The sequence below is a fragment of the Nicotiana tabacum genome, chromosome 20 (genome assembly GCF_000715075.1).
Source record: "Nicotiana tabacum cultivar K326 chromosome 20, ASM71507v2, whole genome shotgun sequence".
In the NCBI taxonomy this organism is placed as follows: Eukaryota; Viridiplantae; Streptophyta; class Magnoliopsida; order Solanales; family Solanaceae; genus Nicotiana; species Nicotiana tabacum.
Window position 1 is genome coordinate 117,998,483 of NC_134099.1, and position 10,616 is coordinate 118,009,098.

The following is a 10,616-nucleotide window of genomic DNA, read 5'->3' on the forward strand; positions in this document are numbered from 1 at the left end:
ATGATTATAACTTTGGATTAAAAAAAAGTTGATAAGAAGGAGGTGGGATTTATAAATATGAATTGTAACATTTTAAGTCGAAATGTATAAAATAGTGTTCGCTCCAAATAGAATAAGGAGAACTCTTCCTTGTTTTTTTGTTTTATTTTGCTTATTAAATAAATTTTCTTAGTTCTCACACATGATTTGTTTAATTTTGGTAAATTTTCAAATGTATACACTTAGTCTTAGGCCTAAGAAAATTAACAAATAAATTGTGCATATAATTACCAAGAACTAAAAATACATAAACAAAAATACGAATATCGTGTATTCATGAATAAAATTGGTAAACTTAGTTGCACGTTATTTATTTCTCCGTATCATTATAGTTTTGAGGTATACAATTCGCACATTAAAATATAACCTGTAATCGACACCCAATAAATTTTGAACTCTTTTCAAGAAATTTGAAGATGTCCAAATCAGCGATTTCCCATGACTTTCATATTTAAAAATAGATGGATATAATAAACAATTTGCAGAGAATTTTATGTTACCATCAAAAATATTTTGTGAAATTAGGGATACGTTTGCGTGGCCTAATTACATTTTTTAAGGCAGTTCGGATTATGCATTCGCGCAACTTTGAGCCAAAATTTTAATAAAAAGAGATTCGTCGGAGGATCTTAAATTAATTTCATAAAACCCGAGATGTGCGGTTCACTATTTAAGAAACGCGAATGTTCTTAATTTTATTTTAAGCACAATTTCGAATATCAATTTTTTTTTTATGATAAAAATATTATCAATCTTTTTGTGTACACGTATGCGTGGCACGATTCTATATATTTATAAAAGGTATGTAATGCGAATATACGTATGCGTGATTCGTTTATATAATTGTAAACAATCTAAACAAAAGCGGTAATAAAATCGGGCAACAAGAAAAATGTATTTAGTAAATCAAGATAATTAAGCCAAATATAAAATGGTTGAGCGACCGTGCTAGAACCACGGAATTCGGGAATGCCTAACACCTTCTCCCGGATTAATAGAATTCCTTACTCGGATTTCTGGTTCACGGAATGACAAACAAAGTCATGTTCTCCTCGACTCGGGATTAAAATCGGTGACTTGGGACGCCTTAAAATTCCCAGGTGGCGACTCTGAAATAAACAAACAAATCTCGTTTCGACTGTCCTTTAATTGGAGAAAACTCCTTCGCGCCCCCGCGGGGGCGGGAAAGAGGAGGAGTGACAGCTCTGGCGACTCTGCTGGGGACCTAAAAGTGAACCCAGAACCACTGGTTCAGGGTTCAAGAATTCGAGCTTAAAATAACTGTTATAGTTGGCTTTATTTATTATCTGATTTTTACATGATATATGCCCAATGTGCTAAATGACACTTTTACCGCTTTAATATTATCTGAATTGTGTATATAAAACTGCTACGAAACCCCCCTTCTTTTTGAGTCTTCTGAATTTATGGTACACACGTGCGCGTGGCCCACCTTTCTGTTAAAGTCATACCAAATAAGACGAAGTTGGGACAAGTAACTAGGCCGGGTAGACCTTCATGCTCCCGGTACGTTGCCCCCACTTCGGCTCAAACTGTCCGTTTGGGTAAGCCAGGTCTAGAACAATCTGCCTCAGGTTTTTCACTTAGAATAACTCAGCCATGTACCGGATCCCTAGTAGGAACGTCTATTTGCATCATATACATTTGGCCTTGGAGACTCAACACAGGGGTTGGGTCTGTCTAGGACAGGTGAACCCGAAATGAAAAGACCATCCTGATGCATCCTACTTGCTACCTGTGCATTCATTTGCCTCGGATTTGCTTGATGACCAGCTTAATTGAAAAAATATCATTATGAGAGCCGAGGAATAAAATGGGTTGTTTTTTTTCCAAAAAAAAATAGTTTTAAGTTTTGAAAAAAAGAAGTGTTAAATAAAAAAAATATATAAAAAATGGTTTTTTTATTTATGAGTGTCTATTTTCAAAATGAGTCTTGATTTTGTTAAAATTAATTTCAGATACAAAATGAGCACCACCCAAAACCCACCATCCGCAAATGCAGATGATTTTCTATTTCGGCTTCAGATATGGTGGCATGAGTTAGGAGAAGATGGTCAAAAATGGGTCATTAAGCATTTGGGAACTCTCACAGATATTATGAGAGTTAAACCACGTGATGATTTGATTGCGGCATTAGTAACTTTTTGGGATCCTGTTCACAATGTCTTTCGCTTCTCTGATTTCGAGCTTACTCCTACATTGGAAGAGATAGCTGGATATGCCGGTTTTGATGGATATTTAAGAAACCAAAGTCTTATATTCCCAAAAGCTTCCTCAGTGCATCGATTCTTTGGGATTCTGAACATCAGTAATCAAATCAGGAAAAGCAATGTCATCAACGGATGTTGTTCTTTCAACTTCCTATATTCAAGGTTCGGAAAGCCAGATGGATTTGAAATTCATGAGAAAGGCCTTACTAACAAGCAAAACAAAGACACCTGGCAGATTCACCGTCGCTTGGCTTTCATGGTGGCTTTTCTGGGAATCATGGTCTTCCCAAACAAAGAACGAACAATTGATATTCGCACAGCGAAAGTCGTACAGGTCCTCACTACCAAGGAAAATCACACCCTTGCCCCGATCATTCTCTTAGACATTTATCGGGCGTTGACTTTATGTAAATCAGGGGAAAAGGTCTTCGAAGGATGCAAAATTTTGTTACAAATGTGAATGATTGAACATCTCCAACATCACCCCAAGTTCATACAGTATGGTCCAAGCCATGATAATTTCATCGAGAGTTATGAAGAAAGAATAAAAGATTATAAGTCTCCAGAAGGGGTCTAAGCCTGGGTATCTCATCTAATATCTTTAACGGCCAGTCAAATTGAGTGGACTTTGGGATGGCTCCCGGTAAGGGAAGTGATACACATGTCAACCTCGAATAGTTATTTGCTACTATTGGGATTGAGAAGCATCCAGCCATATGCGCCGCAGAGAGTTCTAAGACAACTAGGGAGATACCAAGTAGTTCCTGATGATGCAGATTTGAGTATGCAAGTAATCGAGTTACACCCTGAAGCCACTCTTCACGAGGCTTTAATTCAGCAGATGTGGAATGGATGTCGATACTTGAAAAGTGATACTCAAGTTCCAGACACTACAAAGGGCGAGATGAATCCAGGATATGCGAGGTGGTTTGAGAAACGATCCCGCGTAGATGATGCACCAGAACCCGATCTAAGAAGGCCTATAAAAAGACCCCATGTTCAAACCTTTAACGATAAAATCCAAGAGTGGTTGATTTGGGGAGAAAAGGAAAAAGGGTATAAAGCAACTATCCATGACTTAAAAGAAAATTTGAGGAGCCTCAGTTTGGAGAAAGATTTGCAAGAACAAGAAGCAGAAGGCGAGAAGAAGAGTCTGGCTTGTGAGAATAAAAATCTTCACGCTCAATTTCAAAAAATGAAGAAAGCTTCTGAAACACCAATGAGGAGTTGGAAGGATCAAAAAATCATCGCCAATCTTTTTGAAAAAATGCAAGATTATGATTCCATTTTTGCAAAAACCGAAAAGGCGTTGAGCAAAGCTAAAGACAGAATCCAACAATTAAACGAAGAGGCCAGATCTAATAAGGAACGCCAAGTAAGGCAATCCGAAGAAGACAGGGCACAATTCAAGAAGGAGAAAGACCGTTGGATACATTCAGAAGCCCAACTTCATGCACAACTGGAAGAAGCGAGAAGATACAATAGAGAACATCAGCATGCAGACATCGACAGAGAAAGAGCACAGGCAAGACTCGATCAGGCCAGACTCCGAGCTCAATTAGAGTCAACTTTAGATCGTGAAGACCGTATCAGAGATATAGCCACCACTCGCCAATAGCAACTGTAAAACCAAGACCAACGTCTCCAAGATTTCAGAGGTCAAATCCATGATTTAGCGGTTTACACCTCTCAAAGTTATGTAAACTGCCAAGGGATGGATTATGAAAGGTTTATAGAGCATGCACCTATTTTTGCCCGTCATCTGGCAATGGAGTTAGAAAGAATGTATTGTACGATGGGAGGTCATCCGGGTCAAGCCCCACCGTGAGCAGATAATCCAATGATTGACAACAAAAGTGGGAAGTGGAGCATGTTCAGAGATGTTAAGAGTTGTGTCTTTTATTTGATTTGGGTGTGTGTCGAGTTTTTAAACCATTTTCGTATAATGTTTTCCAAATGTAATGTCTGTTCCATCTTTGTATTATTTCAAGAATAAATAAAAGTGATTGCCTTACGTCCGAACTACGCAAGGTCTGATTCATACGGGGGCATGATACGTAGGCAATCTCTATAAGATTCGACCACATTCACAGTCTTAAAAGAATAAAATAAAGAGTGAATAATGATAAAAAGAAAGGCCAAGAAAAGCTGGGATGACACAAGCAGCCGAGCAAATGCATAATAGAAAAGGGTTATTTGTCTAGGAACATTGCATCTCAACGTGTAATTATATATGTGTTAAACTCTCAAAACTAACAAGTTTGTTCATTTCCAGAATTCAAGCAGTTAGTTTCTCTAAGAGTATACTGGCATATTATCATTATCACACGAGATCAAAAGGACCAATACCCGAAAGTATGTCTATCCCAGATGTCGACACAGGTATTGAGATAGAGGAGATGGACGTTGGTAAAATGAAAGAAGAGATGCTTAAACTCAAGCAGCAAATGGCTGAGATGTACCAGGCCTGGTCTACAGGGCAATCACCCCCATCTTACCTAGCTAACCCTGCTCCATCGCTAGCCCAAACTCAGGATAATCCTACCACTGAACTATCCCCAAATTTCCCCATCTACCAACACTACCAAGGCACCACCTCTCAGACACCACAGTCTCCACCTCCTAAACCAGTTCCATACCCTCCTCCACCAACAATTCCTGTCTTCGTGGCACCCCCCACAGCTGCATTCCACAAATCTCCTAGTGAGCCTATATTCCAGGCTCAGGACAACCAGTACTACCCCCCGGAGCCTACTTTCAAAGCCTCTGAAATCCCTTCATTTACTCCCCGTCTTGACCTCCCAACCGAAATTGACAAGCCAGTCAAAAATGCTGAACAAGAAGAGATGTTCAGAAAGGTCAAAAGCTTAGAACAATTGTTCCGAGACATGCAAGGGTTAGGAGGGCAGGTCAGTGTAGCCTACAAGGATTTGTGTTTGTTCCCAAATGTACAATTACCAGTTGGTTTCAAGATGCCCAAATTTGACCTATACAACGGGCACGGCGATCCAGTAGCCCACTTAAGGGGTTTCTGCAGCAAGATGCGAGGAGCCGGGGGAAGAGACGAATTATTGATGGCTTACTTCAGTCAAAGTTTAAGCGGATCAGCTTTGGAGTGGTATACACGCCAGGACCATGGGAGATGGTACACCTGGGATGACCTAGCACAGGCATTTGCTTACCACTTCCAATACAATCTGGAAATCATCCCAGATCGACTATCTTTGACAAAGTTTGAGAAAAAACACAATGAAAGTTTTAGAGAGTACGGTTTCCGGTGGAGGGAACAGGCAGCAAGGGTGGATCCTCCAATGAAGGAAAGTGAAATGGTAGACTACTTCTTACAAACCTTGGAGCCAACTTACTACGCCCATTTGGTTTCGGCGGTAGGAAAATCATTCAACGAAGTAGTGAAGATGGGAGTTATGGTGGAAGAAGGCCTCAAGACAAATAAAATCATGAGTTATTCGGCTATTAAGGCGACTACTCAAGCTATTCAAGGCGGAGTAGGAGGGATTGGAAGAAAGAAAAGGGAGGAAGTGGCGGTAGTTGATTCAGGAACTTGGTCGGGATCCGGAGGTTCACCTCATTACTACAATCAACGTCAATCCTACCAATCAACTTACCACCCCAATTCACCCCAACACTATTATCACCCGTCGGAACCTCATTTTTCCGTCAATCATGCACAAGCATACAATCAACCACCTACCCATGATCATTGGCGTGCCCCTGTCATACCAAGTACTTACCCACGAACCTACCCCGGACCAGGTTTCAGGCCTAGTCAAGCATTTAGGGGTGAAAGGGGGCAGAAAAAGAAAACCTTCACTCCCTTGGGAGAATCCTACACTAGTCTGTTCCACAGGTTGAGACAGCTAGACATGCTAAGGCCAATACAATCCAAGTTGCCCAATCCTCTTCCAAAGAATCTGGACTACACCATTAGCTGTGAGTATTGTTCTGGTACATCGGGCCATGATACAGAAAAGTGCTGCCATTTAAAGAATGCAATACAAGTGCTGATTGATACTAATAAAATTGAAGTTCAAAACCCCGAAGCTCCCAATATAAACAGAAATCCAATGCCAGCCCATCAGGAGGCCAATATGATAGAAATAGTACAGGCTGATGGGGAAACAAAGAAGTCGTCACAAACCGTCATGATGATCAGGTCTCATGAAGCCAAGCCAGATAAGCAGTTAACAGAGGAGAAGTCGGTACCTAAGCAGAACAAAAATGGTGATGAACCATCTGTGGTAGTTAAGAAGGGATCTTCGAGCAAAGTTGCCACAAAGCAAGAAAGATCGAAAGTGATAGTACCAGGGGTCGCCAGCAAACCCATTGTAGTCGTGGAAGGAGCCCGTATAGATCGGGTCATTATCAAGCCGATAACCCAGTTACCAGTGATCAGCAACAAAGCCATTCCATGGAACTATGAACGGGTGACGGTAATGTATAAAGGAAAAGAAGTCAAGGAAGAAGTCTGTGAGGTGCAAGGCTTGACTCGTTCGGGAAGATGTTTCACTCCTGAGGAGTTAAGAAAAACTAAAAATAATCCAACACCAATAAAGAAAGCTGTGACGGAAGAAGAAGCGGAAGAATTTTTGAGAAAGATGAAGCTCCATGACTATTCTGTTATGGATCAATTGAAAAAGACGCCCGCTCAAATTTCATTATTGTCATTACTGATCCATTCAGAGGAGCACCGTCAAGCTTTGATGAAAATCCTGAATGAGGCACACGTTCCTGATAAGATCTCCGTGAATCATTTGGAAAAAATAGCCAACAGAATCTATGAAGCAAATAGAATCACATTTTCTGATGACGAACTGCCTATGGAAGGTACTGAGCACAACAGAGCTCTTTACCTCACATTGAAATGTGAAAACTCCGTAGTAACCAGGGTATTGGTTGACAACGGGTCAAGTGCAAACATCTGCCCTCTCTCCACTTTAAACAAGTTGAAAATAAAAGAGGAGAGGATCCAGAAGAATAGTATTTGCGTACGGGGGTTCGACGGTGGAAGCAGAGATTCATTTGGCGACATAGTTCTGGAACTGACAATAGGGCCAGTTGAATTCACAATGGAGTTTCAAGTGCTGGACATAACTGTTTCTTATAATTTGTTGTTGGGTCGACCATGGATCCATGCTGCTAAAGGAGTCCCGGCAACACTACACCAGGTAGTCAAGTTTGAATGGGATAAACAGGAAATAGTTGTGCATGGGGAAGACAGTTTAAATGCTCACAGCGGTGCCATTGTACCAGTCGAGGGAATAGAGGATGACCGGGGGCCATGGGTTTACCAAGTGGCCGACACAATGTCGGTAGAGAAAATTCCAGAGGGGAAATACATCCAGAATCCAAAGATAACCTCTGCATCAGTCATGGTAGCCTATGAAATGTTAAAGAATGGTTTTATACCCGGCAAGGGTTTGGGCTCATCTCTGCAAGACATTATATAACCAGTATCTCTCCCCGAGAACTAGGGAACTTTTGGTTTGGGATTCATACCCACTGTCGCAGACGTGAGAAAAGCCAAGAAGCCAAAACAGAAAGCATGGGTCCTTCCAAAACCAGTCCCACATCTATCAAAGTCTTTTGTCAAGATCGGTGTTAAAAATAACCCGATAACAACAATTCCTAAATCCCTGGTCAATCCTGAGGAGGAATTAATTGAAAGATTCGAGAAATTGTTTGACGATGTGAATATGGTGGAAAGCGGGGAAGGTTCTAGCAACACAGAAGTTCAATTCGTTGGGCCAGAAACAAAGCTTAATAATTGGAAAGCCACTCCTCTCCCTATTCGAAAGGAGTCTTGGTAGTTTATTTTGATTTTCCTTCAGTTTGTTTGGGTTACCTCAGGGTTGTAATCCCAATGCTTATCTTACAGTTTGTTTGAAGTGTGAAAACCTTGTTATCTTTCATCAATCCAATAAAATACAGTTTCCTTTTCATTATCATTCCTGATAGTTTTCTTTTCTTATTCTTCTTTTTCTGTACAGTTCTTTTTACGCTGGCTCTAGTGATATGGCATGCATGAGGAATCCTCAGCCCAGTCTTAAAAATCAATCTGGTTCCGAATTAATAATTCAAGAAGTATATTGTGATTATGAATCAGAATATGATGAGGAAGAGGCTTTCGAAGAGATTAGTAAAGAGTTAATTCATTTTGAGGAAAAAACCAAACCTAACCTGAGCGATACCGAAGACATCAACATAGGGGACACGAATAATATCCGAGAAACTAAAATAAGTGTCTATCTCGAACCAAGGATCCGAGAAGAGTTAATTAAAGCACTCATAGAATTCAAAGATGTTTTTGCATGGTCATATGACGACATGCCAGGTTTGAGCACTGAATTAGTGGTTCACAAATTGCCCACTGATCCAATGGTGCCTCCTGTCAAGCAAAAGTTGAGAAAATTCAATCCTGATATGAGTGTGAGAATTAAAGAAGAAATCACCAAACAGTTGGAGGCAAAGGTCATTCGAGTCACTCGATATCCTGTTTGGTTGGCTAATATCGTTCCTGTGCCAAAGAAAGACGGCAAAATTAGAGTATGCGTCGACTACCGCAATCTCAACAAAGCAAGTCCGAAGGATAATTTCCCATTACCCAATATCCATATTTTGATCGATAATTGTGCCAAGCATGAGATAGGATCTTTCGTGGATTGTTATGCCGGGTATCATCAAATTCAAATGGATGAAGAAGATGCAGAAAAGACGGCATTCATCACACCATGGGGAACTTATTGCTACCGGGTAATGCCATTCGGTTTGAAGAACGTCGGGGCAACTTACATGAGAGCAATGACCACGGTGTTTCATGATATGATACACAAGGAGATTGAGGTATACGTGGACGATGTGATCATAAAATCAAAGCATCAGGCCGACCACGTTGGGGATTTGAGGAAATTCTTCTTAAGATTTCGCAGGTACAACCTCAAGCTTAACCCTGCCAAATGCGCATTTGGAGTTCTATCTGGAAAGTTGCTGGGATTCATAGTCAGTCGGCGAGGCATCGAGCTAGACCCATCAAAAATCAAAGCCATCCAAGAATTGCCACCTCCAAGGAACAAAACTGAAGTAATGAGTTTGTTGGGGAGGTTGAATTACATCAGCAGGTTTATTGCTCAGCTCACGACAACCTGTGAGCCTATTTTCAAATTGTTGAAAAAGGATGCTGCGGTCAAATGGACCGATGAGTGTCAAGAAGCGTTTGATAAGATAAAAGGATATTTGTCGAACCCACCCGTTCTGGTTCTGCCAGAGCCAGGAAGACCTCTGATTCTTTACTTGACGGTCTTGGAAAATTCATTTGGTTGTGTATTGGGGCAACATGACCTCACCGGTAGAAAGAACAGGCCATCTACTACCTTAGCAAGAAATTCACAGCTTATGAGGTTAAGTACACTCATCTGGAAAGGACATGTTGCGCCCTAACTTGGGTAGCTCAGAAATTGAAACACTATTTGTCATCCCATACTACTTACCTCATTTCGCGTCTGGATCCGTTGAAATATATTTTTCAAAAGCCTATGCCAACAGGGAGACTTGCAAAGTGCCAGATATTGCTCACAGAATTCGACATCATCTATGTGACTCAGACTACGATGAAAGCCCAAGCATTGGCCGATCATTTAGTCGAAAACCCGGTCGACGAGGAATACGAGCCATTGAAGACTTATTTTCCCGATGAAGAAATAATGTATATCGATGAGATGGAGCAAAATGGAAAACCTGGCTGGAAACTTTTCTTTGATGAGGCTGCTAACATGAAAGGAGTTGGGATAGGAGCTGTAATTATTTCTGAGACCGGGCATCACTATCCTGTTACGGCTCAACTTCGATTTTATTGCACCAATAATATGGCTGAATATGAAGCTTGTATTTTGGGGTTAAGGCTAGCCGTAGACATGGGTATCTAGGAAATCTTAGTCATGGGAGATTCGGATCTTCTGGTACATCAAATTCAAGGAGAATGGGAAACCCGAGACTTGAAGCTCATACCATACCGACAATGTCTACATGATCTTTGTCAGTGGTTTCAATCAGTGGAGTTCCGGCATATTCCAAGGATCCATAATGAGGTTGCCGATGCATTGGCTACCCTGGCATCAATGTTGCACCATCCGGACAAAGCTTATGTGGATCCACTGCATATTCAAGTCCACGATCAGCACGCTTACTGCAATATGGTTGAAGAGGAATTTGACGGTGAACCATGGTTCCACGACATCAAGGAGTATATCAGAATAGGGATATATCCAGCACAAGTCACAGGGGATCAAAAGAGAACCATTAGGCGATTGGCAAATGGATTCTTCTTAAGCG